The sequence below is a fragment of the Parasteatoda tepidariorum genome, chromosome 9, assembly GCF_982258835.1.
Source record: "Parasteatoda tepidariorum strain Cologne lab strain chromosome 9, Ptep-v5.0, whole genome shotgun sequence".
Lineage (NCBI taxonomy): Eukaryota > Metazoa > Arthropoda > Arachnida > Araneae > Theridiidae > Parasteatoda > Parasteatoda tepidariorum.
In genome coordinates, this window is record NC_141763.1 from 99,869,315 (window position 1) to 99,894,782 (window position 25,468).

At 35.5% G+C, this 25,468-nt stretch overlaps 50 non-coding genes across 50 annotated transcripts; all 50 read left to right on the plus strand.

Moving 5' to 3' along the window:
- Positions 1 to 34: 34 nt before the first annotated feature.
- On the plus strand, positions 35 to 106 carry TRNAG-UCC (transfer RNA glycine (anticodon UCC)). Its single transcript has one exon. It is a non-coding gene; the product is annotated as a tRNA-Gly (tRNA).
- Positions 107 to 416: 310 nt separating this feature from the next.
- On the plus strand, positions 417 to 488 carry TRNAG-UCC (transfer RNA glycine (anticodon UCC)). Its single transcript has one exon. It is a non-coding gene; the product is annotated as a tRNA-Gly (tRNA).
- Positions 489 to 1,057: 569 nt separating this feature from the next.
- TRNAG-UCC (transfer RNA glycine (anticodon UCC)) lies at positions 1,058 to 1,129 on the plus strand. The gene has a single exon. It is a non-coding gene; the product is annotated as a tRNA-Gly (tRNA).
- Positions 1,130 to 1,439: 310 nt separating this feature from the next.
- Positions 1,440 to 1,511, plus strand: TRNAG-UCC (transfer RNA glycine (anticodon UCC)). Its single transcript has one exon. It is a non-coding gene; the product is annotated as a tRNA-Gly (tRNA).
- Positions 1,512 to 2,080: 569 nt separating this feature from the next.
- TRNAG-UCC (transfer RNA glycine (anticodon UCC)) lies at positions 2,081 to 2,152 on the plus strand. Its single transcript has one exon. It is a non-coding gene; the product is annotated as a tRNA-Gly (tRNA).
- A 310-nt stretch (positions 2,153 to 2,462) lies between these two features.
- On the plus strand, positions 2,463 to 2,534 carry TRNAG-UCC (transfer RNA glycine (anticodon UCC)). The gene has a single exon. It is a non-coding gene; the product is annotated as a tRNA-Gly (tRNA).
- Positions 2,535 to 3,103: 569 nt separating this feature from the next.
- TRNAG-UCC (transfer RNA glycine (anticodon UCC)) lies at positions 3,104 to 3,175 on the plus strand. Its single transcript has one exon. It is a non-coding gene; the product is annotated as a tRNA-Gly (tRNA).
- Positions 3,176 to 3,485: 310 nt separating this feature from the next.
- TRNAG-UCC (transfer RNA glycine (anticodon UCC)) lies at positions 3,486 to 3,557 on the plus strand. Its single transcript has one exon. It is a non-coding gene; the product is annotated as a tRNA-Gly (tRNA).
- A 569-nt stretch (positions 3,558 to 4,126) lies between these two features.
- TRNAG-UCC (transfer RNA glycine (anticodon UCC)) lies at positions 4,127 to 4,198 on the plus strand. Its single transcript has one exon. It is a non-coding gene; the product is annotated as a tRNA-Gly (tRNA).
- Positions 4,199 to 4,508: 310 nt separating this feature from the next.
- TRNAG-UCC (transfer RNA glycine (anticodon UCC)) lies at positions 4,509 to 4,580 on the plus strand. The gene has a single exon. It is a non-coding gene; the product is annotated as a tRNA-Gly (tRNA).
- A 569-nt stretch (positions 4,581 to 5,149) lies between these two features.
- TRNAG-UCC (transfer RNA glycine (anticodon UCC)) lies at positions 5,150 to 5,221 on the plus strand. Its single transcript has one exon. It is a non-coding gene; the product is annotated as a tRNA-Gly (tRNA).
- Positions 5,222 to 5,531: 310 nt separating this feature from the next.
- TRNAG-UCC (transfer RNA glycine (anticodon UCC)) lies at positions 5,532 to 5,603 on the plus strand. The gene has a single exon. It is a non-coding gene; the product is annotated as a tRNA-Gly (tRNA).
- A 569-nt stretch (positions 5,604 to 6,172) lies between these two features.
- TRNAG-UCC (transfer RNA glycine (anticodon UCC)) lies at positions 6,173 to 6,244 on the plus strand. The gene has a single exon. It is a non-coding gene; the product is annotated as a tRNA-Gly (tRNA).
- Positions 6,245 to 6,554: 310 nt separating this feature from the next.
- Positions 6,555 to 6,626, plus strand: TRNAG-UCC (transfer RNA glycine (anticodon UCC)). The gene has a single exon. It is a non-coding gene; the product is annotated as a tRNA-Gly (tRNA).
- A 569-nt stretch (positions 6,627 to 7,195) lies between these two features.
- Positions 7,196 to 7,267, plus strand: TRNAG-UCC (transfer RNA glycine (anticodon UCC)). Its single transcript has one exon. It is a non-coding gene; the product is annotated as a tRNA-Gly (tRNA).
- Positions 7,268 to 7,577: 310 nt separating this feature from the next.
- Positions 7,578 to 7,649, plus strand: TRNAG-UCC (transfer RNA glycine (anticodon UCC)). The gene has a single exon. It is a non-coding gene; the product is annotated as a tRNA-Gly (tRNA).
- Positions 7,650 to 8,218: 569 nt separating this feature from the next.
- TRNAG-UCC (transfer RNA glycine (anticodon UCC)) lies at positions 8,219 to 8,290 on the plus strand. The gene has a single exon. It is a non-coding gene; the product is annotated as a tRNA-Gly (tRNA).
- Positions 8,291 to 8,600: 310 nt separating this feature from the next.
- TRNAG-UCC (transfer RNA glycine (anticodon UCC)) lies at positions 8,601 to 8,672 on the plus strand. The gene has a single exon. It is a non-coding gene; the product is annotated as a tRNA-Gly (tRNA).
- A 569-nt stretch (positions 8,673 to 9,241) lies between these two features.
- On the plus strand, positions 9,242 to 9,313 carry TRNAG-UCC (transfer RNA glycine (anticodon UCC)). The gene has a single exon. It is a non-coding gene; the product is annotated as a tRNA-Gly (tRNA).
- A 310-nt stretch (positions 9,314 to 9,623) lies between these two features.
- TRNAG-UCC (transfer RNA glycine (anticodon UCC)) lies at positions 9,624 to 9,695 on the plus strand. The gene has a single exon. It is a non-coding gene; the product is annotated as a tRNA-Gly (tRNA).
- A 569-nt stretch (positions 9,696 to 10,264) lies between these two features.
- Positions 10,265 to 10,336, plus strand: TRNAG-UCC (transfer RNA glycine (anticodon UCC)). The gene has a single exon. It is a non-coding gene; the product is annotated as a tRNA-Gly (tRNA).
- Positions 10,337 to 10,646: 310 nt separating this feature from the next.
- Positions 10,647 to 10,718, plus strand: TRNAG-UCC (transfer RNA glycine (anticodon UCC)). Its single transcript has one exon. It is a non-coding gene; the product is annotated as a tRNA-Gly (tRNA).
- Positions 10,719 to 11,287: 569 nt separating this feature from the next.
- On the plus strand, positions 11,288 to 11,359 carry TRNAG-UCC (transfer RNA glycine (anticodon UCC)). Its single transcript has one exon. It is a non-coding gene; the product is annotated as a tRNA-Gly (tRNA).
- Positions 11,360 to 11,669: 310 nt separating this feature from the next.
- On the plus strand, positions 11,670 to 11,741 carry TRNAG-UCC (transfer RNA glycine (anticodon UCC)). The gene has a single exon. It is a non-coding gene; the product is annotated as a tRNA-Gly (tRNA).
- Positions 11,742 to 12,310: 569 nt separating this feature from the next.
- Positions 12,311 to 12,382, plus strand: TRNAG-UCC (transfer RNA glycine (anticodon UCC)). Its single transcript has one exon. It is a non-coding gene; the product is annotated as a tRNA-Gly (tRNA).
- Positions 12,383 to 12,692: 310 nt separating this feature from the next.
- Positions 12,693 to 12,764, plus strand: TRNAG-UCC (transfer RNA glycine (anticodon UCC)). The gene has a single exon. It is a non-coding gene; the product is annotated as a tRNA-Gly (tRNA).
- Positions 12,765 to 13,333: 569 nt separating this feature from the next.
- Positions 13,334 to 13,405, plus strand: TRNAG-UCC (transfer RNA glycine (anticodon UCC)). The gene has a single exon. It is a non-coding gene; the product is annotated as a tRNA-Gly (tRNA).
- A 310-nt stretch (positions 13,406 to 13,715) lies between these two features.
- On the plus strand, positions 13,716 to 13,787 carry TRNAG-UCC (transfer RNA glycine (anticodon UCC)). The gene has a single exon. It is a non-coding gene; the product is annotated as a tRNA-Gly (tRNA).
- A 569-nt stretch (positions 13,788 to 14,356) lies between these two features.
- Positions 14,357 to 14,428, plus strand: TRNAG-UCC (transfer RNA glycine (anticodon UCC)). The gene has a single exon. It is a non-coding gene; the product is annotated as a tRNA-Gly (tRNA).
- Positions 14,429 to 14,738: 310 nt separating this feature from the next.
- On the plus strand, positions 14,739 to 14,810 carry TRNAG-UCC (transfer RNA glycine (anticodon UCC)). The gene has a single exon. It is a non-coding gene; the product is annotated as a tRNA-Gly (tRNA).
- A 569-nt stretch (positions 14,811 to 15,379) lies between these two features.
- On the plus strand, positions 15,380 to 15,451 carry TRNAG-UCC (transfer RNA glycine (anticodon UCC)). The gene has a single exon. It is a non-coding gene; the product is annotated as a tRNA-Gly (tRNA).
- Positions 15,452 to 15,761: 310 nt separating this feature from the next.
- Positions 15,762 to 15,833, plus strand: TRNAG-UCC (transfer RNA glycine (anticodon UCC)). Its single transcript has one exon. It is a non-coding gene; the product is annotated as a tRNA-Gly (tRNA).
- A 569-nt stretch (positions 15,834 to 16,402) lies between these two features.
- TRNAG-UCC (transfer RNA glycine (anticodon UCC)) lies at positions 16,403 to 16,474 on the plus strand. The gene has a single exon. It is a non-coding gene; the product is annotated as a tRNA-Gly (tRNA).
- A 310-nt stretch (positions 16,475 to 16,784) lies between these two features.
- Positions 16,785 to 16,856, plus strand: TRNAG-UCC (transfer RNA glycine (anticodon UCC)). Its single transcript has one exon. It is a non-coding gene; the product is annotated as a tRNA-Gly (tRNA).
- Positions 16,857 to 17,425: 569 nt separating this feature from the next.
- On the plus strand, positions 17,426 to 17,497 carry TRNAG-UCC (transfer RNA glycine (anticodon UCC)). Its single transcript has one exon. It is a non-coding gene; the product is annotated as a tRNA-Gly (tRNA).
- Positions 17,498 to 17,807: 310 nt separating this feature from the next.
- Positions 17,808 to 17,879, plus strand: TRNAG-UCC (transfer RNA glycine (anticodon UCC)). The gene has a single exon. It is a non-coding gene; the product is annotated as a tRNA-Gly (tRNA).
- A 569-nt stretch (positions 17,880 to 18,448) lies between these two features.
- On the plus strand, positions 18,449 to 18,520 carry TRNAG-UCC (transfer RNA glycine (anticodon UCC)). Its single transcript has one exon. It is a non-coding gene; the product is annotated as a tRNA-Gly (tRNA).
- A 310-nt stretch (positions 18,521 to 18,830) lies between these two features.
- On the plus strand, positions 18,831 to 18,902 carry TRNAG-UCC (transfer RNA glycine (anticodon UCC)). Its single transcript has one exon. It is a non-coding gene; the product is annotated as a tRNA-Gly (tRNA).
- A 569-nt stretch (positions 18,903 to 19,471) lies between these two features.
- On the plus strand, positions 19,472 to 19,543 carry TRNAG-UCC (transfer RNA glycine (anticodon UCC)). Its single transcript has one exon. It is a non-coding gene; the product is annotated as a tRNA-Gly (tRNA).
- A 310-nt stretch (positions 19,544 to 19,853) lies between these two features.
- TRNAG-UCC (transfer RNA glycine (anticodon UCC)) lies at positions 19,854 to 19,925 on the plus strand. Its single transcript has one exon. It is a non-coding gene; the product is annotated as a tRNA-Gly (tRNA).
- A 569-nt stretch (positions 19,926 to 20,494) lies between these two features.
- TRNAG-UCC (transfer RNA glycine (anticodon UCC)) lies at positions 20,495 to 20,566 on the plus strand. Its single transcript has one exon. It is a non-coding gene; the product is annotated as a tRNA-Gly (tRNA).
- A 310-nt stretch (positions 20,567 to 20,876) lies between these two features.
- TRNAG-UCC (transfer RNA glycine (anticodon UCC)) lies at positions 20,877 to 20,948 on the plus strand. Its single transcript has one exon. It is a non-coding gene; the product is annotated as a tRNA-Gly (tRNA).
- A 569-nt stretch (positions 20,949 to 21,517) lies between these two features.
- Positions 21,518 to 21,589, plus strand: TRNAG-UCC (transfer RNA glycine (anticodon UCC)). The gene has a single exon. It is a non-coding gene; the product is annotated as a tRNA-Gly (tRNA).
- Positions 21,590 to 21,899: 310 nt separating this feature from the next.
- On the plus strand, positions 21,900 to 21,971 carry TRNAG-UCC (transfer RNA glycine (anticodon UCC)). Its single transcript has one exon. It is a non-coding gene; the product is annotated as a tRNA-Gly (tRNA).
- A 569-nt stretch (positions 21,972 to 22,540) lies between these two features.
- TRNAG-UCC (transfer RNA glycine (anticodon UCC)) lies at positions 22,541 to 22,612 on the plus strand. Its single transcript has one exon. It is a non-coding gene; the product is annotated as a tRNA-Gly (tRNA).
- Positions 22,613 to 22,922: 310 nt separating this feature from the next.
- Positions 22,923 to 22,994, plus strand: TRNAG-UCC (transfer RNA glycine (anticodon UCC)). Its single transcript has one exon. It is a non-coding gene; the product is annotated as a tRNA-Gly (tRNA).
- Positions 22,995 to 23,563: 569 nt separating this feature from the next.
- On the plus strand, positions 23,564 to 23,635 carry TRNAG-UCC (transfer RNA glycine (anticodon UCC)). Its single transcript has one exon. It is a non-coding gene; the product is annotated as a tRNA-Gly (tRNA).
- Positions 23,636 to 23,945: 310 nt separating this feature from the next.
- TRNAG-UCC (transfer RNA glycine (anticodon UCC)) lies at positions 23,946 to 24,017 on the plus strand. Its single transcript has one exon. It is a non-coding gene; the product is annotated as a tRNA-Gly (tRNA).
- Positions 24,018 to 24,586: 569 nt separating this feature from the next.
- Positions 24,587 to 24,658, plus strand: TRNAG-UCC (transfer RNA glycine (anticodon UCC)). Its single transcript has one exon. It is a non-coding gene; the product is annotated as a tRNA-Gly (tRNA).
- Positions 24,659 to 24,968: 310 nt separating this feature from the next.
- On the plus strand, positions 24,969 to 25,040 carry TRNAG-UCC (transfer RNA glycine (anticodon UCC)). The gene has a single exon. It is a non-coding gene; the product is annotated as a tRNA-Gly (tRNA).
- Positions 25,041 to 25,468: the final 428 nt, after the last annotated feature.

Consider the following 25,468-nt stretch of genomic DNA (forward strand, 5'->3'; position numbering starts at 1 on the left):
GTTGATAAAAGAAATTTTTAACAGCTGCCAGTAAGCGTTGGTGGTATAACGGTTAGCATAGCTGCCTTCCAAGCAGTTGACCCGGGTTCGACTCCCGGCCAACGCAAGTGTTTTGCTTTTGTTAGACTCGATATTGTCTCACTTTGGCAGATTTTTAGCAAGCGAAAAATATTTCGCGCTTATGGATTCGAAAAAAGAATAATTTAGAATAGTGAGAAGGAAATAAATTGAGAAAGGCGACTTTCATATGGGGTATAAAATTCTTTTTCAATTCGGTTCGGTTGAAAAGGATTTCCGATTTGTATGAAAATCAGAATGTATGAAGAAAACTTTAAGTATTCTCGTCTTCGTTATACAGCGCTTTATGGGGATATCGATCTTTGCTTTTTATAAAGTAAATTTTCTTCTTCATTCAAGCGTTGGTGGTATAACGGTTAGCATAGCTGCCTTCCAAGCAGTTGACCCGGGTTCGACTCCCGGCCAACGCATGTCACTTTTTTCTTAACCATCAGTTTTATTATCTTAAAGGTTGATATCTTGAAGAAGGATGATTAATGAAAAGTCATACATTTTTTCTTAATTTTAAAAAGAACAATTCAAATAGTATTTTGGTAACCTATTGAAAAATAAATATTTCCTTCCAAGGGATTTTCGTGCCCTCTTACGTCCGCATACATTTTTTTAAGCTTTTATTATCGTCTTTTTTCGACTGCGAAATAACTTTTAGAATCGCCAATGAAAATATACGAATTTAACCGTAGATCGAATAAAAGTTCAATACTGTCAATTAATAATTTTGAACTACAAAACAGAAGGGGGGAAAACAACAACAAACTCGCGTTCAAGAAAAAGGAGAATAAAGGAATCGCAGTTGCATTACAGGGAAATGGAAACTACGAAAAGCGTTCAAGGAGAGTAGGTTGATAATGCGTGAGATTGTAAACCACGAACAATTGAGATATCTTATGAAATAATGGGTATAAGAGGCTGTTTACAAACTTTCCAGCAGTAGTTGAGATGCAAGTTGATAAAAGAAATTTTTAACAGCTGCCAGTAAGCGTTGGTGGTATAACGGTTAGCATAGCTGCCTTCCAAGCAGTTGACCCGGGTTCGACTCCCGGCCAACGCAAGTGTTTTGCTTTTGTTAGACTCGATATTGTCTCACTTTGGCAGATTTTTAGCAAGCGAAAAATATTTCGCGCTTATGGATTCGAAAAAAGAATAATTTAGAATAGTGAGAAGGAAATAAATTGAGAAAGGCGACTTTCATATGGGGTATAAAATTCTTTTTCAATTCGGTTCGGTTGAAAAGGATTTCCGATTTGTATGAAAATCAGAATGTATGAAGAAAACTTTAAGTATTCTCGTCTTCGTTATACAGCGCTTTATGGGGATATCGATCTTTGCTTTTTATAAAGTAAATTTTCTTCTTCATTCAAGCGTTGGTGGTATAACGGTTAGCATAGCTGCCTTCCAAGCAGTTGACCCGGGTTCGACTCCCGGCCAACGCATGTCACTTTTTTCTTAACCATCAGTTTTATTATCTTAAAGGTTGATATCTTGAAGAAGGATGATTAATGAAAAGTCATACATTTTTTCTTAATTTTAAAAAGAACAATTCAAATAGTATTTTGGTAACCTATTGAAAAATAAATATTTCCTTCCAAGGGATTTTCGTGCCCTCTTACGTCCGCATACATTTTTTTAAGCTTTTATTATCGTCTTTTTTCGACTGCGAAATAACTTTTAGAATCGCCAATGAAAATATACGAATTTAACCGTAGATCGAATAAAAGTTCAATACTGTCAATTAATAATTTTGAACTACAAAACAGAAGGGGGGAAAACAACAACAAACTCGCGTTCAAGAAAAAGGAGAATAAAGGAATCGCAGTTGCATTACAGGGAAATGGAAACTACGAAAAGCGTTCAAGGAGAGTAGGTTGATAATGCGTGAGATTGTAAACCACGAACAATTGAGATATCTTATGAAATAATGGGTATAAGAGGCTGTTTACAAACTTTCCAGCAGTAGTTGAGATGCAAGTTGATAAAAGAAATTTTTAACAGCTGCCAGTAAGCGTTGGTGGTATAACGGTTAGCATAGCTGCCTTCCAAGCAGTTGACCCGGGTTCGACTCCCGGCCAACGCAAGTGTTTTGCTTTTGTTAGACTCGATATTGTCTCACTTTGGCAGATTTTTAGCAAGCGAAAAATATTTCGCGCTTATGGATTCGAAAAAAGAATAATTTAGAATAGTGAGAAGGAAATAAATTGAGAAAGGCGACTTTCATATGGGGTATAAAATTCTTTTTCAATTCGGTTCGGTTGAAAAGGATTTCCGATTTGTATGAAAATCAGAATGTATGAAGAAAACTTTAAGTATTCTCGTCTTCGTTATACAGCGCTTTATGGGGATATCGATCTTTGCTTTTTATAAAGTAAATTTTCTTCTTCATTCAAGCGTTGGTGGTATAACGGTTAGCATAGCTGCCTTCCAAGCAGTTGACCCGGGTTCGACTCCCGGCCAACGCATGTCACTTTTTTCTTAACCATCAGTTTTATTATCTTAAAGGTTGATATCTTGAAGAAGGATGATTAATGAAAAGTCATACATTTTTTCTTAATTTTAAAAAGAACAATTCAAATAGTATTTTGGTAACCTATTGAAAAATAAATATTTCCTTTCAAGGGATTTTCGTGCCCTCTTACGTCCGCATACATTTTTTTAAGCTTTTATTATCGTCTTTTTTCGACTGCGAAATAACTTTTAGAATCGCCAATGAAAATATACGAATTTAACCGTAGATCGAATAAAAGTTCAATACTGTCAATTAATAATTTTGAACTACAAAACAGAAGGGGGGAAAACAACAACAAACTCGCGTTCAAGAAAAAGGAGAATAAAGGAATCGCAGTTGCATTACAGGGAAATGGAAACTACGAAAAGCGTTCAAGGAGAGTAGGTTGATAATGCGTGAGATTGTAAACCACGAACAATTGAGATATCTTATGAAATAATGGGTATAAGAGGCTGTTTACAAACTTTCCAGCAGTAGTTGAGATGCAAGTTGATAAAAGAAATTTTTAACAGCTGCCAGTAAGCGTTGGTGGTATAACGGTTAGCATAGCTGCCTTCCAAGCAGTTGACCCGGGTTCGACTCCCGGCCAACGCAAGTGTTTTGCTTTTGTTAGACTCGATATTGTCTCACTTTGGCAGATTTTTAGCAAGCGAAAAATATTTCGCGCTTATGGATTCGAAAAAAGAATAATTTAGAATAGTGAGAAGGAAATAAATTGAGAAAGGCGACTTTCATATGGGGTATAAAATTCTTTTTCAATTCGGTTCGGTTGAAAAGGATTTCCGATTTGTATGAAAATCAGAATGTATGAAGAAAACTTTAAGTATTCTCGTCTTCGTTATACAGCGCTTTATGGGGATATCGATCTTTGCTTTTTATAAAGTAAATTTTCTTCTTCATTCAAGCGTTGGTGGTATAACGGTTAGCATAGCTGCCTTCCAAGCAGTTGACCCGGGTTCGACTCCCGGCCAACGCATGTCACTTTTTTCTTAACCATCAGTTTTATTATCTTAAAGGTTGATATCTTGAAGAAGGATGATTAATGAAAAGTCATACATTTTTTCTTAATTTTAAAAAGAACAATTCAAATAGTATTTTGGTAACCTATTGAAAAATAAATATTTCCTTTCAAGGGATTTTCGTGCCCTCTTACGTCCGCATACATTTTTTTAAGCTTTTATTATCGTCTTTTTTCGACTGCGAAATAACTTTTAGAATCGCCAATGAAAATATACGAATTTAACCGTAGATCGAATAAAAGTTCAATACTGTCAATTAATAATTTTGAACTACAAAACAGAAGGGGGGAAAACAACAACAAACTCGCGTTCAAGAAAAAGGAGAATAAAGGAATCGCAGTTGCATTACAGGGAAATGGAAACTACGAAAAGCGTTCAAGGAGAGTAGGTTGATAATGCGTGAGATTGTAAACCACGAACAATTGAGATATCTTATGAAATAATGGGTATAAGAGGCTGTTTACAAACTTTCCAGCAGTAGTTGAGATGCAAGTTGATAAAAGAAATTTTTAACAGCTGCCAGTAAGCGTTGGTGGTATAACGGTTAGCATAGCTGCCTTCCAAGCAGTTGACCCGGGTTCGACTCCCGGCCAACGCAAGTGTTTTGCTTTTGTTAGACTCGATATTGTCTCACTTTGGCAGATTTTTAGCAAGCGAAAAATATTTCGCGCTTATGGATTCGAAAAAAGAATAATTTAGAATAGTGAGAAGGAAATAAATTGAGAAAGGCGACTTTCATATGGGGTATAAAATTCTTTTTCAATTCGGTTCGGTTGAAAAGGATTTCCGATTTGTATGAAAATCAGAATGTATGAAGAAAACTTTAAGTATTCTCGTCTTCGTTATACAGCGCTTTATGGGGATATCGATCTTTGCTTTTTATAAAGTAAATTTTCTTCTTCATTCAAGCGTTGGTGGTATAACGGTTAGCATAGCTGCCTTCCAAGCAGTTGACCCGGGTTCGACTCCCGGCCAACGCATGTCACTTTTTTCTTAACCATCAGTTTTATTATCTTAAAGGTTGATATCTTGAAGAAGGATGATTAATGAAAAGTCATACATTTTTTCTTAATTTTAAAAAGAACAATTCAAATAGTATTTTGGTAACCTATTGAAAAATAAATATTTCCTTCCAAGGGATTTTCGTGCCCTCTTACGTCCGCATACATTTTTTTAAGCTTTTATTATCGTCTTTTTTCGACTGCGAAATAACTTTTAGAATCGCCAATGAAAATATACGAATTTAACCGTAGATCGAATAAAAGTTCAATACTGTCAATTAATAATTTTGAACTACAAAACAGAAGGGGGGAAAACAACAACAAACTCGCGTTCAAGAAAAAGGAGAATAAAGGAATCGCAGTTGCATTACAGGGAAATGGAAACTACGAAAAGCGTTCAAGGAGAGTAGGTTGATAATGCGTGAGATTGTAAACCACGAACAATTGAGATATCTTATGAAATAATGGGTATAAGAGGCTGTTTACAAACTTTCCAGCAGTAGTTGAGATGCAAGTTGATAAAAGAAATTTTTAACAGCTGCCAGTAAGCGTTGGTGGTATAACGGTTAGCATAGCTGCCTTCCAAGCAGTTGACCCGGGTTCGACTCCCGGCCAACGCAAGTGTTTTGCTTTTGTTAGACTCGATATTGTCTCACTTTGGCAGATTTTTAGCAAGCGAAAAATATTTCGCGCTTATGGATTCGAAAAAAGAATAATTTAGAATAGTGAGAAGGAAATAAATTGAGAAAGGCGACTTTCATATGGGGTATAAAATTCTTTTTCAATTCGGTTCGGTTGAAAAGGATTTCCGATTTGTATGAAAATCAGAATGTATGAAGAAAACTTTAAGTATTCTCGTCTTCGTTATACAGCGCTTTATGGGGATATCGATCTTTGCTTTTTATAAAGTAAATTTTCTTCTTCATTCAAGCGTTGGTGGTATAACGGTTAGCATAGCTGCCTTCCAAGCAGTTGACCCGGGTTCGACTCCCGGCCAACGCATGTCACTTTTTTCTTAACCATCAGTTTTATTATCTTAAAGGTTGATATCTTGAAGAAGGATGATTAATGAAAAGTCATACATTTTTTCTTAATTTTAAAAAGAACAATTCAAATAGTATTTTGGTAACCTATTGAAAAATAAATATTTCCTTCCAAGGGATTTTCGTGCCCTCTTACGTCCGCATACATTTTTTTAAGCTTTTATTATCGTCTTTTTTCGACTGCGAAATAACTTTTAGAATCGCCAATGAAAATATACGAATTTAACCGTAGATCGAATAAAAGTTCAATACTGTCAATTAATAATTTTGAACTACAAAACAGAAGGGGGGAAAACAACAACAAACTCGCGTTCAAGAAAAAGGAGAATAAAGGAATCGCAGTTGCATTACAGGGAAATGGAAACTACGAAAAGCGTTCAAGGAGAGTAGGTTGATAATGCGTGAGATTGTAAACCACGAACAATTGAGATATCTTATGAAATAATGGGTATAAGAGGCTGTTTACAAACTTTCCAGCAGTAGTTGAGATGCAAGTTGATAAAAGAAATTTTTAACAGCTGCCAGTAAGCGTTGGTGGTATAACGGTTAGCATAGCTGCCTTCCAAGCAGTTGACCCGGGTTCGACTCCCGGCCAACGCAAGTGTTTTGCTTTTGTTAGACTCGATATTGTCTCACTTTGGCAGATTTTTAGCAAGCGAAAAATATTTCGCGCTTATGGATTCGAAAAAAGAATAATTTAGAATAGTGAGAAGGAAATAAATTGAGAAAGGCGACTTTCATATGGGGTATAAAATTCTTTTTCAATTCGGTTCGGTTGAAAAGGATTTCCGATTTGTATGAAAATCAGAATGTATGAAGAAAACTTTAAGTATTCTCGTCTTCGTTATACAGCGCTTTATGGGGATATCGATCTTTGCTTTTTATAAAGTAAATTTTCTTCTTCATTCAAGCGTTGGTGGTATAACGGTTAGCATAGCTGCCTTCCAAGCAGTTGACCCGGGTTCGACTCCCGGCCAACGCATGTCACTTTTTTCTTAACCATCAGTTTTATTATCTTAAAGGTTGATATCTTGAAGAAGGATGATTAATGAAAAGTCATACATTTTTTCTTAATTTTAAAAAGAACAATTCAAATAGTATTTTGGTAACCTATTGAAAAATAAATATTTCCTTCCAAGGGATTTTCGTGCCCTCTTACGTCCGCATACATTTTTTTAAGCTTTTATTATCGTCTTTTTTCGACTGCGAAATAACTTTTAGAATCGCCAATGAAAATATACGAATTTAACCGTAGATCGAATAAAAGTTCAATACTGTCAATTAATAATTTTGAACTACAAAACAGAAGGGGGGAAAACAACAACAAACTCGCGTTCAAGAAAAAGGAGAATAAAGGAATCGCAGTTGCATTACAGGGAAATGGAAACTACGAAAAGCGTTCAAGGAGAGTAGGTTGATAATGCGTGAGATTGTAAACCACGAACAATTGAGATATCTTATGAAATAATGGGTATAAGAGGCTGTTTACAAACTTTCCAGCAGTAGTTGAGATGCAAGTTGATAAAAGAAATTTTTAACAGCTGCCAGTAAGCGTTGGTGGTATAACGGTTAGCATAGCTGCCTTCCAAGCAGTTGACCCGGGTTCGACTCCCGGCCAACGCAAGTGTTTTGCTTTTGTTAGACTCGATATTGTCTCACTTTGGCAGATTTTTAGCAAGCGAAAAATATTTCGCGCTTATGGATTCGAAAAAAGAATAATTTAGAATAGTGAGAAGGAAATAAATTGAGAAAGGCGACTTTCATATGGGGTATAAAATTCTTTTTCAATTCGGTTCGGTTGAAAAGGATTTCCGATTTGTATGAAAATCAGAATGTATGAAGAAAACTTTAAGTATTCTCGTCTTCGTTATACAGCGCTTTATGGGGATATCGATCTTTGCTTTTTATAAAGTAAATTTTCTTCTTCATTCAAGCGTTGGTGGTATAACGGTTAGCATAGCTGCCTTCCAAGCAGTTGACCCGGGTTCGACTCCCGGCCAACGCATGTCACTTTTTTCTTAACCATCAGTTTTATTATCTTAAAGGTTGATATCTTGAAGAAGGATGATTAATGAAAAGTCATACATTTTTTCTTAATTTTAAAAAGAACAATTCAAATAGTATTTTGGTAACCTATTGAAAAATAAATATTTCCTTCCAAGGGATTTTCGTGCCCTCTTACGTCCGCATACATTTTTTTAAGCTTTTATTATCGTCTTTTTTCGACTGCGAAATAACTTTTAGAATCGCCAATGAAAATATACGAATTTAACCGTAGATCGAATAAAAGTTCAATACTGTCAATTAATAATTTTGAACTACAAAACAGAAGGGGGGAAAACAACAACAAACTCGCGTTCAAGAAAAAGGAGAATAAAGGAATCGCAGTTGCATTACAGGGAAATGGAAACTACGAAAAGCGTTCAAGGAGAGTAGGTTGATAATGCGTGAGATTGTAAACCACGAACAATTGAGATATCTTATGAAATAATGGGTATAAGAGGCTGTTTACAAACTTTCCAGCAGTAGTTGAGATGCAAGTTGATAAAAGAAATTTTTAACAGCTGCCAGTAAGCGTTGGTGGTATAACGGTTAGCATAGCTGCCTTCCAAGCAGTTGACCCGGGTTCGACTCCCGGCCAACGCAAGTGTTTTGCTTTTGTTAGACTCGATATTGTCTCACTTTGGCAGATTTTTAGCAAGCGAAAAATATTTCGCGCTTATGGATTCGAAAAAAGAATAATTTAGAATAGTGAGAAGGAAATAAATTGAGAAAGGCGACTTTCATATGGGGTATAAAATTCTTTTTCAATTCGGTTCGGTTGAAAAGGATTTCCGATTTGTATGAAAATCAGAATGTATGAAGAAAACTTTAAGTATTCTCGTCTTCGTTATACAGCGCTTTATGGGGATATCGATCTTTGCTTTTTATAAAGTAAATTTTCTTCTTCATTCAAGCGTTGGTGGTATAACGGTTAGCATAGCTGCCTTCCAAGCAGTTGACCCGGGTTCGACTCCCGGCCAACGCATGTCACTTTTTTCTTAACCATCAGTTTTATTATCTTAAAGGTTGATATCTTGAAGAAGGATGATTAATGAAAAGTCATACATTTTTTCTTAATTTTAAAAAGAACAATTCAAATAGTATTTTGGTAACCTATTGAAAAATAAATATTTCCTTCCAAGGGATTTTCGTGCCCTCTTACGTCCGCATACATTTTTTTAAGCTTTTATTATCGTCTTTTTTCGACTGCGAAATAACTTTTAGAATCGCCAATGAAAATATACGAATTTAACCGTAGATCGAATAAAAGTTCAATACTGTCAATTAATAATTTTGAACTACAAAACAGAAGGGGGGAAAACAACAACAAACTCGCGTTCAAGAAAAAGGAGAATAAAGGAATCGCAGTTGCATTACAGGGAAATGGAAACTACGAAAAGCGTTCAAGGAGAGTAGGTTGATAATGCGTGAGATTGTAAACCACGAACAATTGAGATATCTTATGAAATAATGGGTATAAGAGGCTGTTTACAAACTTTCCAGCAGTAGTTGAGATGCAAGTTGATAAAAGAAATTTTTAACAGCTGCCAGTAAGCGTTGGTGGTATAACGGTTAGCATAGCTGCCTTCCAAGCAGTTGACCCGGGTTCGACTCCCGGCCAACGCAAGTGTTTTGCTTTTGTTAGACTCGATATTGTCTCACTTTGGCAGATTTTTAGCAAGCGAAAAATATTTCGCGCTTATGGATTCGAAAAAAGAATAATTTAGAATAGTGAGAAGGAAATAAATTGAGAAAGGCGACTTTCATATGGGGTATAAAATTCTTTTTCAATTCGGTTCGGTTGAAAAGGATTTCCGATTTGTATGAAAATCAGAATGTATGAAGAAAACTTTAAGTATTCTCGTCTTCGTTATACAGCGCTTTATGGGGATATCGATCTTTGCTTTTTATAAAGTAAATTTTCTTCTTCATTCAAGCGTTGGTGGTATAACGGTTAGCATAGCTGCCTTCCAAGCAGTTGACCCGGGTTCGACTCCCGGCCAACGCATGTCACTTTTTTCTTAACCATCAGTTTTATTATCTTAAAGGTTGATATCTTGAAGAAGGATGATTAATGAAAAGTCATACATTTTTTCTTAATTTTAAAAAGAACAATTCAAATAGTATTTTGGTAACCTATTGAAAAATAAATATTTCCTTCCAAGGGATTTTCGTGCCCTCTTACGTCCGCATACATTTTTTTAAGCTTTTATTATCGTCTTTTTTCGACTGCGAAATAACTTTTAGAATCGCCAATGAAAATATACGAATTTAACCGTAGATCGAATAAAAGTTCAATACTGTCAATTAATAATTTTGAACTACAAAACAGAAGGGGGGAAAACAACAACAAACTCGCGTTCAAGAAAAAGGAGAATAAAGGAATCGCAGTTGCATTACAGGGAAATGGAAACTACGAAAAGCGTTCAAGGAGAGTAGGTTGATAATGCGTGAGATTGTAAACCACGAACAATTGAGATATCTTATGAAATAATGGGTATAAGAGGCTGTTTACAAACTTTCCAGCAGTAGTTGAGATGCAAGTTGATAAAAGAAATTTTTAACAGCTGCCAGTAAGCGTTGGTGGTATAACGGTTAGCATAGCTGCCTTCCAAGCAGTTGACCCGGGTTCGACTCCCGGCCAACGCAAGTGTTTTGCTTTTGTTAGACTCGATATTGTCTCACTTTGGCAGATTTTTAGCAAGCGAAAAATATTTCGCGCTTATGGATTCGAAAAAAGAATAATTTAGAATAGTGAGAAGGAAATAAATTGAGAAAGGCGACTTTCATATGGGGTATAAAATTCTTTTTCAATTCGGTTCGGTTGAAAAGGATTTCCGATTTGTATGAAAATCAGAATGTATGAAGAAAACTTTAAGTATTCTCGTCTTCGTTATACAGCGCTTTATGGGGATATCGATCTTTGCTTTTTATAAAGTAAATTTTCTTCTTCATTCAAGCGTTGGTGGTATAACGGTTAGCATAGCTGCCTTCCAAGCAGTTGACCCGGGTTCGACTCCCGGCCAACGCATGTCACTTTTTTCTTAACCATCAGTTTTATTATCTTAAAGGTTGATATCTTGAAGAAGGATGATTAATGAAAAGTCATACATTTTTTCTTAATTTTAAAAAGAACAATTCAAATAGTATTTTGGTAACCTATTGAAAAATAAATATTTCCTTCCAAGGGATTTTCGTGCCCTCTTACGTCCGCATACATTTTTTTAAGCTTTTATTATCGTCTTTTTTCGACTGCGAAATAACTTTTAGAATCGCCAATGAAAATATACGAATTTAACCGTAGATCGAATAAAAGTTCAATACTGTCAATTAATAATTTTGAACTACAAAACAGAAGGGGGGAAAACAACAACAAACTCGCGTTCAAGAAAAAGGAGAATAAAGGAATCGCAGTTGCATTACAGGGAAATGGAAACTACGAAAAGCGTTCAAGGAGAGTAGGTTGATAATGCGTGAGATTGTAAACCACGAACAATTGAGATATCTTATGAAATAATGGGTATAAGAGGCTGTTTACAAACTTTCCAGCAGTAGTTGAGATGCAAGTTGATAAAAGAAATTTTTAACAGCTGCCAGTAAGCGTTGGTGGTATAACGGTTAGCATAGCTGCCTTCCAAGCAGTTGACCCGGGTTCGACTCCCGGCCAACGCAAGTGTTTTGCTTTTGTTAGACTCGATATTGTCTCACTTTGGCAGATTTTTAGCAAGCGAAAAATATTTCGCGCTTATGGATTCGAAAAAAGAATAATTTAGAATAGTGAGAAGGAAATAAATTGAGAAAGGCGACTTTCATATGGGGTATAAAATTCTTTTTCAATTCGGTTCGGTTGAAAAGGATTTCCGATTTGTATGAAAATCAGAATGTATGAAGAAAACTTTAAGTATTCTCGTCTTCGTTATACAGCGCTTTATGGGGATATCGATCTTTGCTTTTTATAAAGTAAATTTTCTTCTTCATTCAAGCGTTGGTGGTATAACGGTTAGCATAGCTGCCTTCCAAGCAGTTGACCCGGGTTCGACTCCCGGCCAACGCATGTCACTTTTTTCTTAACCATCAGTTTTATTATCTTAAAGGTTGATATCTTGAAGAAGGATGATTAATGAAAAGTCATACATTTTTTCTTAATTTTAAAAAGAACAATTCAAATAGTATTTTGGTAACCTATTGAAAAATAAATATTTCCTTCCAAGGGATTTTCGTGCCCTCTTACGTCCGCATACATTTTTTTAAGCTTTTATTATCGTCTTTTTTCGACTGCGAAATAACTTTTAGAATCGCCAATGAAAATATACGAATTTAACCGTAGATCGAATAAAAGTTCAATACTGTCAATTAATAATTTTGAACTACAAAACAGAAGGGGGGAAAACAACAACAAACTCGCGTTCAAGAAAAAGGAGAATAAAGGAATCGCAGTTGCATTACAGGGAAATGGAAACTACGAAAAGCGTTCAAGGAGAGTAGGTTGATAATGCGTGAGATTGTAAACCACGAACAATTGAGATATCTTATGAAATAATGGGTATAAGAGGCTGTTTACAAACTTTCCAGCAGTAGTTGAGATGCAAGTTGATAAAAGAAATTTTTAACAGCTGCCAGTAAGCGTTGGTGGTATAACGGTTAGCATAGCTGCCTTCCAAGCAGTTGACCCGGGTTCGACTCCCGGCCAACGCAAGTGTTTTGCTTTTGTTAGACTCGATATTGTCTCACTTTGGCAGATTTTTAGCAAGCGAAAAATATTTCGCGCTTATGGATTCGAAAAAAGAATAATTTAGAATAGTGAGAAGGAAATAAATTGAGAAAGGCGACTTTCATATGGGGTATAAAATTCTTTTTCAATTCGGTTCGGTTGAAAAGGATTTCCGATTTGTATGAAAATCAGAATGTATGAAGAAAACTTTAAGTATTCTCGTCTTCGTTATACAGCGCTTTATGGGGATATCGATCTTTGCTTTTTATAAAGTAAATTTTCTTCTTCATTCAAGCGTTGGTGGTATAACGGTTAGCATAGCTGCCTTCCAAGCAGTTGACCCGGGTTCGACTCCCGGCCAACGCATGTCACTTTTTTCTTAACCATCAGTTTTATTATCTTAAAGGTTGATATCTTGAAGAAGGATGATTAATGAAAAGTCATACATTTTTTCTTAATTTTAAAAAGAACAATTCAAATAGTATTTTGGTAACCTATTGAAAAATAAATATTTCCTTCCAAGGGATTTTCGTGCCCTCTTACGTCCGCATACATTTTTTTAAGCTTTTATTATCGTCTTTTTTCGACTGCGAAATAACTTTTAGAATCGCCAATGAAAATATACGAATTTAACCGTAGATCGAATAAAAGTTCAATACTGTCAATTAATAATTTTGAACTACAAAACAGAAGGGGGGAAAACAACAACAAACTCGCGTTCAAGAAAAAGGAGAATAAAGGAATCGCAGTTGCATTACAGGGAAATGGAAACTACGAAAAGCGTTCAAGGAGAGTAGGTTGATAATGCGTGAGATTGTAAACCACGAACAATTGAGATATCTTATGAAATAATGGGTATAAGAGGCTGTTTACAAACTTTCCAGCAGTAGTTGAGATGCAAGTTGATAAAAGAAATTTTTAACAGCTGCCAGTAAGCGTTGGTGGTATAACGGTTAGCATAGCTGCCTTCCAAGCAGTTGACCCGGGTTCGACTCCCGGCCAACGCAAGTGTTTGGCTTTTGTTAGACTCGATATTGTCTCACTTTGGCAGATTTTTAGCAAGCGAAAAATATTTCGCGCTTATGGATTCGAAAAAAGAATAATTTAGAATAGTGAGAAGGAAATAAATTGAGAAAGGCGACTTTCATATGGGGTATAAAATTCTTTTTCAATTCGGTTCGGTTGAAAAGGATTTCCGATTTGTATGAAAATCAGAATGTATGAAGAAAACTTTAAGTATTCTCGTCTTCGTTATACAGCGCTTTATGGGGATATCGATCTTTGCTTTTTATAAAGTAAATTTTCTTCTTCATTCAAGCGTTGGTGGTATAACGGTTAGCATAGCTGCCTTCCAAGCAGTTGACCCGGGTTCGACTCCCGGCCAACGCATGTCACTTTTTTCTTAACCATCAGTTTTATTATCTTAAAGGTTGATATCTTGAAGAAGGATGATTAATGAAAAGTCATACATTTTTTCTTAATTTTAAAAAGAACAATTCAAATAGTATTTTGGTAACCTATTGAAAAATAAATATTTCCTTCCAAGGGATTTTCGTGCCCTCTTACGTCCGCATACATTTTTTTAAGCTTTTATTATCGTCTTTTTTCGACTGCGAAATAACTTTTAGAATCGCCAATGAAAATATACGAATTTAACCGTAGATCGAATAAAAGTTCAATACTGTCAATTAATAATTTTGAACTACAAAACAGAAGGGGGGAAAACAACAACAAACTCGCGTTCAAGAAAAAGGAGAATAAAGGAATCGCAGTTGCATTACAGGGAAATGGAAACTACGAAAAGCGTTCAAGGAGAGTAGGTTGATAATGCGTGAGATTGTAAACCACGAACAATTGAGATATCTTATGAAATAATGGGTATAAGAGGCTGTTTACAAACTTTCCAGCAGTAGTTGAGATGCAAGTTGATAAAAGAAATTTTTAACAGCTGCCAGTAAGCGTTGGTGGTATAACGGTTAGCATAGCTGCCTTCCAAGCAGTTTACCCGGGTTCGACTCCCGGCCAACGCAAGTGTTTGGCTTTTGTTAGACTCGATATTGTCTCACTTTGGCAGATTTTTAGCAAGCGAAAAATATTTCGCGCTTATGGATTCGAAAAAAGAATAATTTAGAATAGTGAGAAGGAAATAAATTGAGAAAGGCGACTTTCATATGGGGTATAAAATTCTTTTTCAATTCGGTTCGGTTGAAAAGGATTTCCGATTTGTATGAAAATCAGAATGTATGAAGAAAACTTTAAGTATTCTCGTCTTCGTTATACAGCGCTTTATGGGGATATCGATCTTTGCTTTTTATAAAGTAAATTTTCTTCTTCATTCAAGCGTTGGTGGTATAACGGTTAGCATAGCTGCCTTCCAAGCAGTTGACCCGGGTTCGACTCCCGGCCAACGCATGTCACTTTTTTCTTAACCATCAGTTTTATTATCTTAAAGGTTGATATCTTGAAGAAGGATGATTAATGAAAAGTCATACATTTTTTCTTAATTTTAAAAAGAACAATTCAAATAGTATTTTGGTAACCTATTGAAAAATAAATATTTCCTTCCAAGGGATTTTCGTGCCCTCTTACGTCCGCATACATTTTTTTAAGCTTTTATTATCGTCTTTTTTCGACTGCGAAATAACTTTTAGAATCGCCAATGAAAATATACGAATTTAACCGTAGATCGAATAAAAGTTCAATACTGTCAATTAATAATTTTGAACTACAAAACAGAAGGGGGGAAAACAACAACAAACTCGCGTTCAAGAAAAAGGAGAATAAAGGAATCGCAGTTGCATTACAGGGAAATGGAAACTACGAAAAGCGTTCAAGGAGAGTAGGTTGATAATGCGTGAGATTGTAAACCACGAACAATTGAAATATCTTATGAAATAATGGGTATAAGAGGCTGTTTACAAACTTTCCAGCAGTAGTTGAGATGCAAGTTGATAAAAGAAATTTTTAACAGCTGCCAGTAAGCGTTGGTGGTATAACGGTTAGCATAGCTGCCTTCCAAGCAGTTGACCCGGGTTCGACTCCCGGCCAACGCAAGTGTTTTGCTTTTGTTAGACTCGATATTGTCTCACTTTGGCAGATTTTTAGCAAGCGAAAAATATTTCGCGCTTATGGATTCGAAAAAAGAATAATTTAGAATAGTGAGAAGGAAATAAATTGAGAAAGGCGACTTTCATATGGGGTATAAAATTCTTTTTCAATTCGGTTCGGTTGAAAAGGATTTCCGATTTGTATGAAAATCAGAATGTATGAAGAAAACTTTAAGTATTCTCGTCTTCGTTATACAGCGCTTTATGGGGATATCGATCTTTGCTTTTTATAAAGTAAATTTTCTTCTTCATTCAAGCGTTGGTGGTATAACGGTTAGCATAGCTGCCTTCCAAGCAGTTGACCCGGGTTCGACTCCCGGCCAACGCATGTCACTTTTTTCTTAACCATCAGTTTTATTATCTTAAAGGTTGATATCTTGAAGAAGGATGATTAATGAAAAGTCATACATTTTTTCTTAATTTTAAAAAGAACAATTCAAATAGTATTTTGGTAACCTATTAAAAAATAAATATTTCCTTCCAAGGGATTTTCGTGCCCTCTTACGTCCGCATACATTTTTTTAAGCTTTTATTATCGTCTTTTTTCGACTGCGAAATAACTTTTAGAATCGCCAATGAAAATATACGAATTTAACCGTAGATCGAATAAAAGTTCAATACTGTCAATTAATAATTTTGAACTACAAAACAGAAGGGGGGAAAACAACAACAAACTCGCGTTCAAGAAAAAGGAGAATAAAGGAATCGCAGTTGCATTACAGGGAAATGGAAACTACGAAAAGCGTTCAAGGAGAGTAGGTTGATAATGCGTGAGATTGTAAACCACGAACAATTGAGATATCTTATGAAATAATGGGTATAAGAGGCTGTTTACAAACTTTCCAGCAGTAGTTGAGATGCAAGTTGATAAAAGAAATTTTTAACAGCTGCCAGTAAGCGTTGGTGGTATAACGGTTAGCATAGCTGCCTTCCAAGCAGTTGACCCGGGTTCGACTCCCGGCCATCGCAAGTGTTTTGCTTTTGTTAGACTCGATATTGTCTCACTTTGGCAGATTTTTAGCAACCGAAAAATATTTCGCGCTTATGGATTCGAAAAAAGAATAATTTAGAATAGTGAGAAGGAAATAAATTGAGAAAGGCGACTTTCAAATGGGGTATAAAATTCTTTTTCAATTCGGTTCGGTTGAAAAGGATTTCCGATTTGTATGAAAATCAGAATGTATGAAGAAAACTTTAAGTATTCTCGTCTTCGTTATACAGCGCTTTATGGGGATATCGATCTTTGCTTTTTATAAAGTAAATTTTCTTCTTCATTCAAGCGTTGGTGGTATAACGGTTAGCATAGCTGCCTTCCAAGCAGTTGACCCGGGTTCGACTCCCGGCCAACGCATGTCACTTTTTTCTTAACCATCAGTTTTATTATCTTAAAGGTTGATATCTTGAAGAAGGATGATTAATGAAAAGTCATACATTTTTTCTTAATTTTAAAAAGAGCAATTCAAATAGTATTTTGGTAACCTATTGAAAAATAAATATTTCCTTCCAAGGGATTTTCGTGCCCTCTTACGTCCGCATACATTTTTTTAAGCTTTTATTATCGTCTTTTTTCGACTGCGAAATAACTTTTAGAATCGCCAATGAAAATATACGAATTTAACCGTAGATCGAATAAAAGTTCAATACTGTCAATTAATAATTTTGAACTACAAAACAGAAGGGGGGAAAACAACAACAAACTCGCGTTCAAGAAAAAGGAGAATAAAGGAATCGCAGTTGCATTACAGGGAAATGGAAACTACGAAAAGCGTTCAAGGAGAGTAGGTTGATAATGCGTGAGATTGTAAACCACGAACAATTGAGATATCTTATGAAATAATGGGTATAAGAGGCTGTTTACAAACTTTCCAGCAGTAGTTGAGATGCAAGTTGATAAAAGAAATTTTTAACAGCTGCCAGTAAGCGTTGGTGGTATAACGGTTAGCATAGCTGCCTTCCAAGCAGTTGACCCGGGTTCGACTCCCGGCCAACGCAAGTGTTTGGCTTTTGTTAGACTCGATATTGTCTCACTTTGGCAGATTTTTAGCAAGCGAAAAATATTTCGCGCTTATGGATTCGAAAAAAGAATAATTTAGAATAGTGAGAAGGAAATAAATTGAGAAAAGCGACTTTCATATGGGGTATAAAATTCTTTTTCAATTCGGTTCGGTTGAAAAGGATTTCCGATTTGTATGAAAATCAGAATGTATGAAGAAAACTTTAAGTATTCTCGTCTTCGTTATACAGCGCTTTATGGGGATATCGATCTTTGCTTTTTATAAAGTAAATTTTCTTCTTCATTCAAGCGTTGGTGGTATAACGGTTAGCATAGCTGCCTTCCAAGCAGTTGACCCGAGTTCGACTCCCGGCCAACGCATGTCACTTTTTTCTTAACCATCAGTTTTATTATCTTAAAGGTTGATATCTTGAAGAAGGATGATTAATGAAAAGTCATACATTTTTTCTTAATTTTAAAAAGAACAATTCAAATAGTATTTTGGTAACCTATTGAAAAATAAATATTTCCTTCCAAGGGATTTTCGTGCCCTCTTACGTCCGCATACATTTTTTTAAGCTTTTATTATCGTCTTTTTTCGACTGCGAAATAACTTTTAGAATCGCCAATGAAAATATACGAATTTAACCGTAGATCGAATAAAATTTCAATACTGTCAATTAATAATTTTGAACTACAAAACAGAAGGGGGGAAAACAACAACAAACTCGCGTTCAAGAAAAAGGAGAATAAAGGAATCGCAGTTGCATTACAGGGAAATGGAAACTACGAAAAGCGTTCAAGGAGAGTAGGTTGATAATGCGTGAGATTGTAAACCACGAACAACTGAGATATCTTATGAAATAATGGGTATAAGAGGCTGTTTACAAACTTTCCAGCAGTAGTTGAGATGCAAGTTGATAAAAGAAATTTTTAACAGCTGCCAGTAAGCGTTGGTGGTATAACGGTTAGCATAGCTGCCTTCCAAGCAGTTGACCCGGGTTCGACTCCCGGCCGACGCAAGTGTTTTGCTTTTGTTAGACTCGATATTGTCTCACTTTGGCAGATTTTTAGCAAGCGAAAAATATTTCGCGCTTATGGATTCGAAAAAAGGATAATTTAGAATAGTGAGAAGGAAATAAATTGAGAAAGGCGACTTTCATATGGGGTATAAAATTCTTTTTCAATTCGGTTCGGTTGAAAAGGATTTCCGATTTGTATGAAAATCAGAATGTATGAAGAAAACTTTAAGTATTCTCGTCTTCGTTATACAGCGCTTTATGGGGATATCGATCTTTGCTTTTTATAAAGTAAATTTTCTTCTTCATTCAAGCGTTGGTGGTATAACGGTTACCATAGCTGCCTTCCAAGCAGTTGACCCGGGTTCGACTCCCGGCCAACGCATGTCACTTTTTTCTTAACCATCAGTTTTATTATCTTAAAGGTTGATATCTTGAAGAAGGATGATTAATGAAAAGTCATAAATTTTTTCTTAATTTTAAAAAGAACAATTCAAATAGTATTTTGGTAACCTATTGAAAAATAAATATTTCCTTCCAAGGGATTTTCGTGCCCTCTTACGTCCGCATACATTTTTTTAAGCTTTTATTATCGTCTTTTTTCGACTGCGAAATAACTTTTAGAATCGCCAATGAAAATATACGAATTTAACCGTAGATCGAATAAAAGTTCAATACTGTCAATTAATAATTTTGAACTACAAAACAGAAGGGGGGAAAACAACAACAAACTCGCGTTCAAGAAAAAGGAGAATAAAGGAATCGCAGTTGCATTACAGGGAAATGGAAACTACGAAAAGCGTTCAAGGAGAGTAGGTTGATAATGCGTGAGATTGTAAACCACGAACAATTGAGATATCTTATGAAATAATGGGTATAAGAGGCTGTTTACAAACTTTCCAGCAGTAGTTGAGATGCAAGTTGATAAAAGAAATTTTTAACAGCTGCCAGTAAGCGTTGGTGGTATAACGGTTAGCATAGCTGCCTTCCAAGCAGTTGACCCGGGTTCGACTCCCGGCCAACGCAAGTGTTTTGCTTTTGTTAGACTCGATATTGTCTCAATTTGGCAGATTTTTAGCAAGCGAAAAATATTTCGCGCTTATGGATTCGAAAAAAGAATAATTTAGAATAGTGAGAAGGAAATAAATTGAGAAAGGCGACTTTCATATGGGGTATAAAATTCTTTTTCAATTCGGTTCGGTTGAAAAGGATTTCCGATTTGTATGAAAATCAGAATGTATGAAGAAAACTTTAAGTATTCTCGTCTTCGTTATACAGCGCTTTATGGGGATATCGATCTTTGCTTTTTATAAAGTAAATTTTCTTCTTCATTCAAGCGTTGGTGGTATAACGGTTAGCATAGCTGCCTTCCAAGCAGTTGACCCGGGTTCGACTCCCGGCCAACGCATGTCACTTTTTTCTTAACCATCAGTTTTATTATCTTAAAGGTTGATATCTTGAAGAAGGATGATTAATGAAAAGTCATACATTTTTTCTTAATTTTAAAAAGAACAATTCAAATAGTATTTTGGTAACCTATTGAAAAATAAATATTTCCTTCCAAGGGATTTTCGTGCCCTCTTACGTCCGCATACATTTTTTTAAGCTTTTATTATCGTCTTTTTTCGACTGCGAAATAACTTTTAGAATCGCCAATGAAAATATACGAATTTAACCGTAGATCGAATAAAAGTTCAATACTGTCAATTAATAATTTTGAACTACAAAACAGAAGGGGGGAAAACAACAACAAACTCGCGTTCAAGAAAAAGGAGAATAAAGGAATCGCAGTTGCATTACAGGGAAATGGAAACTACGAAAAGCGTTCAAGGAGAGTAGGTTGATAATGCGTGAGATTGTAAACCACGAACAACTGAGATATCTTATGAAATAATGGGTATAAGAGGCTGTTTACAAACTTTCCAGCAGTAGTTGAGATGCAAGTTGAAAAAAGAAATTTTTAACAGCTGCCAGTAAGCGTTGGTGGTATAACGGTTAGCATAGCTGCCTTCCAAGCAGTTGACCCGGGTTCGACTCCCGGCCAACGCAAGTGTTTTGCTTTTGTTAGACTCGATATTGTCTCACTTTGGCAGATTTTTAGCAAGCGAAAAATATTTCGCACTTATGGATTCGAAAAAAGGATAATTTAGAATAGTGAGAAGGAAATAAATTGAGAAAGGCGACTTTCATATGGGGTATAAAATTCTTTTTCAATTCGGTTCGGTTGAAAAGGATTTCCGATTTGTATGAAAATCAGAATGTATGAAGAAAACTTTAAGTATTCTCGTCTTCGTTATACAGCGCTTTATGGGGATATCGATCTTTGCTTTTTATAAAGTAAATTTTCTTCTTCTTTCAAGCGTTGGTGGTATAACGGTTAGCATAGCTGCCTTCCAAGCAGTTGACCCGGGTTCGACTCCCGGCCAACGCATGTCACTTTTTTCTTAACCATCAGTTTTATTATCTTAAAGGTTGATATCTTGAAGAAGGATGATTAATGAAAAGTCATACATTTTTTCTTAATTTTAAAAAGAACAATTCAAATAGTATTTTGGTAACCTATTGAAAAATAAATATTTCCTTCCAAGGGATTTTCGTGCCCTCTTACGTCCGCATACATTTTTTTAAGCTTTTATTATCGTCTTTTTTCGACTGCGAAATAACTTTTAGAATCGCCAATGAAAATATACGAATTTAACCGTAGATCGAATAAAAGTTCAATACTGTCAATTAATAATTTTGAACTACAAAACAGAAGGGGGGAAAACAACAACAAACTCGCGTTCAAGAAAAAGGAGAATAAAGGAATCGCAGTTGCATTACAGGGAAATGGAAACTACGAAAAGCGTTCAAGGAGAGTAGGTTGATAATGCGTGAGATTGTAAACCACGAACAACTGAGATATCTTATGAAATAATGGGTATAAGAGGCTGTTTACAAACTTTCCAGCAGTAGTTGAGATGCAAGTTGATAAAAGAAATTTTTAACAGCTGCCAGTAAGCGTTGGTGGTATAACGGTTAGCATAGCTGCCTTCCAAGCAGTTGACCCGGGTTCGACTCCCGGCCAACGCAAGTGTTTTGCTTTTGTTAGACTCGATATTGTCTCACTTTGGCAGATTTTTAGCAAGCGAAAAATATTTCGCGCTTATGGATTCGAAAAAAGGATAATTTAGAATAGTGAGAAGGAAATAAATTGAGAAAGGCGACTTTCATATGGGGTATAAAATTCTTTTTCAATTCGGTTCGGTTGAAAAGGATTTCCGATTTGTATGAAAATCAGAATGTATGAAGAAAACTTTAAGTATTCTTGTCTTCGTTATACAGCGCTTTATGGGGATATCGATCTTTGCTTTTTATAAAGTAAATTTTCTTCTTCATTCAAGCGTTGGTGGTATAACGGTTAGCATAGCTGCCTTCCAAGCAGTTGACCCGGGTTCGACTCCCGGCCAACGCATGTCACTTTTTTCTTAACCATCAGTTTTATTATCTTAAAGGTTGATATCTTGAAGAAGGATGATTAATGAAAAGTCATACATTTTTTCTTAATTTTAAAAAGAACAATTCAAATAGTATTTTGGTAACCTATTGAAAAATAAATATTTCCTTCCAAGGGATTTTCGTGCCCTCTTACGTCCGCATACATTTTTTTAAGCTTTTATTATCGTCTTTTTTCGACTGCGAAATAACTTTTAGAATCGCCAATGAAAATATACGAATTTAACCGTAGATCGAATAAAAGTTCAATACTGTCAATTAATAATTTTGAACTGCAAAACAGAAGGGGGGAAAACAACAACAAACTCGCGTTCAAGAAAAAGGAGAATAAAGGAATCGCAGTTGCATTACAGGGAAATGGAAACTACGAAAAGCGTTCAAGGAGAGTAGGTTGATAATGCGTGAGATTGTAAACCACGAACAATTGAGATATCTTATGAAATAATGGGTATAAGAGGCTGTTTACAAACTTTCCAGCAGTAGTTGAGATGCAAGTTGATAAAAGAAATTTTTAACAGCTGCCAGTAAGCGTTGGTGGTATAACGGTTAGCATAGCTGCCTTCCAAGCAGTTGACCCGGGTTCGACTCCCGGCCAACGCAAGTGTTTTGCTTTTGTTAGACTCGATATTGTCTCAATTTGGCAGATTTTTAGCAAGCGAAAAATATTTTGCGCTTATGGATTCGAAAAAAGAATAATTTAGAATAGTGAGAAGGAAATAAATTGAGAAAGGCGACTTTCATATGGGGTATAAAATTCTTTTTCAATTCGGTTCGGTTGAAAAGGATTTCCGATTTGTATGAAAATCAGAATGTATGAAGAAAACTTTAAGTATTCTCGTCTTCGTTATACAGCGCTTTATGGGGAAATCGATCTTTGCTTTTTATAAAGTAAATTTTCTTCTTCATTCAAGCGTTGGTGGTATAACGGTTAGCATAGCTGCCCTCCAAGCAGTTGACCCGGGTTCGACTCCCGGCCAACGCATGTCACTTTTTTCTTAACCATCAGTTTTATTATCTTAAAGGTTGATATCTTGAAGAAGGATGATTAATGAAAAGTCATACATTTTTTCTTAATTTTAAAAAGAACAATTCAAATAGTATTTTGGTAACCTATTGAAAAATAAATATTTCCTTCCAAGGGATTTTCGTGCCCTCTTACGTCCGCATACATTTTTTTAAGCTTTTATTATCGTCTTTTTTCGACTGCGAAATAACTTTTAGAATCGCCAATGAAAATATACGAATTTAACCGTAGATCGAATAAAAGTTCAATACTGTCAATTAATAATTTTGAACTACAAAACAGAAGGGGGGAAAACAACAACAAACTCGCGTTCAAGAAAAAGGAGAATAAAGGAATCGCATTTGCATTACAGGGAAATGGAAACTACGAAAAGCGTTCAAGGAGAGTAGGTTGATAATGCGTGAGATTGTAAACCACGAACAACTGAGATATCTTATGAAATAATGGGTATAAGAGGCTGTTTACAAACTTTCCAGCAGTAGTTGAGATGCAAGTTGATAAAAGAAATTTTTAACAGCTGCCAGTAAGCGTTGGTGGTATAACGGTTAGCATAGCTGCCTTCCAAGCAGTTGACCCGGGTTCGACTCCCGGCCAACGCAAGTGTTTTGCTTTTGTTAGACTCGATATTGTCTCACTTTGGCAGATTTTTAGCAAGCGAAAAATATTTCGCGCTTATGGATTCGAAAAAAGGATAATTTAGAATAGTGAGAAGGAAATAAATTGAGAAAGGCGACTTTCATATGGGGTATAAAATTCTTTTTCAATTCGGTTCGGTTGAAAAGGATTTCCGATTTGTATGAAAATCAGAATGTATGAAGAAAACTTTAAGTATTCTCGTCTTCGTTATACAGCGCTTTATGGGGATATCGATCTTTGCTTTTTATAAAGTAAATTTTCTTCTTCATTCAAGCGTTGGTGGTATAACGGTTAGCATAGCTGCCTTCCAAGCAGTTGACCCGGGTTCGACTCCCGGCCAACGCATGTCACTTTTTTCTTAACCATCAGTTTTATTATCTTAAAGGTTGATATCTTGAAGAAGGATGATTAATGAAAAGTCATACATTTTTTCTTAATTTTAAAAAGAACAATTCAAATAGTATTTTGGTAACCTATTGAAAAATAAATATTTCCTTCCAAGGGATTTTCGTGCCCTCTTACGTCCGCATACATTTTTTTAAGCTTTTATTATCGTCTTTTTTCGACTGCGAAATAACTTTTAGAATCGCCAATGAAAATATACGAATTTAACCGTAGATCGAATAAAAGTTCAATACTGTCAATTAATAATTTTGAACTACAAAACAGAAGGGGGAAAAACAACAACAAACTCGCGTTCAAGAAAAAGGAGAATAAAGGAATCGCAGTTGCATTACAGGGAAATGGAAACTACGAAAAGCGTTCAAGGAGAGTAGGTTGATAATGCGTGAGATTGTAAACCACGAACAATTGAGATATCTTATGAAATAATGGATATAAGAGGCTGTTTACAAACTTTCCAGCAGTAGTTGAGATGCAAGTTGATAAAAGAAATTTTTAACAGCTGCCAGTAAGCGTTGGTGGTATAACGGTTAGCATAGCTGCCTTCCAAGCAGTTGACCCGGGTTCGACTCCCGGCCAACGCAAGTGTTTTGCTTTTGTTAGACTCGATATTGTCTCACTTTGGCAGATTTTTAGCAAGCGAAAAATATTTCGCGCTTATGGATTCGAAAAAAGAATAATTTAGAATAGTGAGAAGGAAATAAATTGAGAAAGGCGACTTTCATATGGGGTATAAAATTCTTTTTCAATTCGGTTCGGTTGAAAAGGATTTCCGATTTGTATGAAAATCAGAATGTATGAAGAAAACTTTAAGTATTCTCGTCTTCGTTATACAGCGCTTTATGGGGATATCGATCTTTGCTTTTTATAAAGTAAATTTTCTTCTTCATTCAAGCGTTGGTGGTATAACGGTTAGCATAGCTGCCTTCCAAGCAGTTGACCCGGGTTCGACTCCCGGCCAACGCATGTCACTTTTTTCTTAACCATCAGTTTTATTATCTTAAAGGTTGATATCTTGAAGAAGGATGATTAATGAAAAGTCATACATTTTTTCTTAATTTTAAAAAGAACAATTCAAATAGTATTTTGGTAACCTATTGAAAAATAAATATTTCCTTCCAAGGGATTTTCGTGCCCTCTTACGTCCGCATACATTTTTTTAAGCTTTTATTATCGTCTTTTTTCGACTGCGAAATAACTTTTAGAATCGCCAATGAAAATATACGAATTTAACCGTAGATCGAATAAAAGTTCAATACTGTCAATTAATAATTTTGAACTACAAAACAGAAGGGGGGAAAACAACAACAAACTCGCGTTCAAGAAAAAGGAGAATAAAGGAATCGCAGTTGCATTACAGGGAAATGGAAACTACGAAAAGCGTTCAAGGAGAG